Genomic DNA, 1,793 nt, shown 5'->3' on the forward strand with positions numbered 1-1,793 from the left:
TTTGTGTTCTGTGAGCTGTGGCCTTAGCTAGGATGCACTTCCATAGTTGCGCTGCAGTGGTCCAGCTCCATGGTCACCCCTAACAGACAACTCTGTAGGACAAATGAAGGGTCTTCATGCAGAAATAGGAACAGGTTCAGAATAGAAGAAAGGATGCCTAGGAATTTGTTTCTGGCAGCCAAGTCTACAATCTTAATAGAAGCCTAATAGCAATAAAGATAAAATCTTAAACTCTCCTCTCTATTTGCTTTCTTTCATCAATTTTTATTTGGATTACTTCTTGTTACAGGAGGAGTGATAATCAGCTGCATGGGTTTGAGATGAAGCATTTAAATGGCTTGCACTACCTGTCCTATGAGGGCTGCCAGAGCTAGGAAGGCTTTCTGCTGGTGCCCATTATGGGCGTTAAGGTAATATGGAAAAAACAAGCTTGTTTTAATGTGTATTAAGAAAGAGCTAGAACTGATTGTTTCATGCAGTTGGAAAACATTTTATCCTTGTTTGGATGCTACGGTAAAAGTGCTTGCATTTTTTCACTAGAGGGAATAATTCATTTTTATCTATGTGTTACAATTTCTTTGCTGTGAAATCTGGCTATAGCTCTTCTGGTTGAACTGTGTTTCTTACGCTGGCTTAGGAAGCACAGGATTTGTTGCTGGGTCCTGCTGAGAAGAGTTTTACAGTGAGAATTCTGAAACTTGAGTTCTTGCTGAAGGAGAAGGGGATCTTTTGATTCTTTTGTAGCTTATGGGATAGCAGTTATCTGCCTATGCTGTATTTCTCAAAAGGGATATACATTTCATAGGCTTGACATCCATTTTAGAAGCCTGGTCCAAGGGAAAGAGTCTAAAATGGCAAAATTTTCTGCATGTCATCTGTTACTCTTCGAAATGACCTGAGAGCAACCAGATTGTTGGAAAAAGTCCTGTCCACTGTGAGAAAACAAAAAGTCAGAAAGCCTAGTTCTGCAAGCAAAGAAATCTCCACTGTTTTCAGAAGGTAGTTGCATCTGATCATTATGATCCACCTTTTGTTCACATCAAGAACAGCATGGGCTGACAGTCTTTCCTGAAGAACAGACCTTATATGATCAGATCAGGGTATACAATCAAGGTAACATAACAAAAAGAAGGTGTTTGAAAAGGTTTTTGAAACCAGAAATGGTTTTTCTTTCAAAATTAACACTTGGCCTTGCTGTCTTTTTGGAAAGAGGTAAAATGGCTCAATATTGGAAAGCCTTGTCGGATTAGACAGTTGCCTGCCAGGTCTTCATGGTAGCCATCCTGGCTGTTTATAGGCTTCTCTTAAGTCTAGAGCCATGGCCTATTCTTTCTGGAAGTCTCACCTTCCTTTTGTGTAGAGGTGGGGTATTTGTGCATGTATAAGAGAAAAAAGACATTTCTTAGCTAAGTAAACAGCCATTATCCTAATTTTTGTAGCTTCTGAGATATGTTTGTGTGAAATACTTCATTACTTCTTGAATAAAATAAAGCACAAATACACTGGGATGACTCCTCCTTTTGGAAACTTCTTTTGAAGCGCTGCTTCCCTCACGAGTTCTGGAAGTTCTTGTCTCATTCTTTGAACGAGAGCAACACTCCTTTAGAGGTATTTTCCAATTTTGCTGAAATTTAAGGCTATAGTCCTTCATAACACTTTTACATTCTTGAATTAGTCCTGCCAAAGTCCTTTTGGAATCAAGAGATGTTGAAATAGTACTCTGGTTTTGTACTGCATTTAGGTTTTACCACTTGATAAAATGAAGTGAATGTTCATGAAGGATAAATCACCAC

The sequence above is a fragment of the Pezoporus occidentalis genome, unplaced genomic scaffold (assembly GCF_034315485.1).
Source record: "Pezoporus occidentalis ecotype Australia unplaced genomic scaffold, CSIRO_AGI_Poc_V1 ctg235, whole genome shotgun sequence".
Lineage (NCBI taxonomy): Eukaryota > Metazoa > Chordata > Aves > Psittaciformes > Psittacidae > Pezoporus > Pezoporus occidentalis.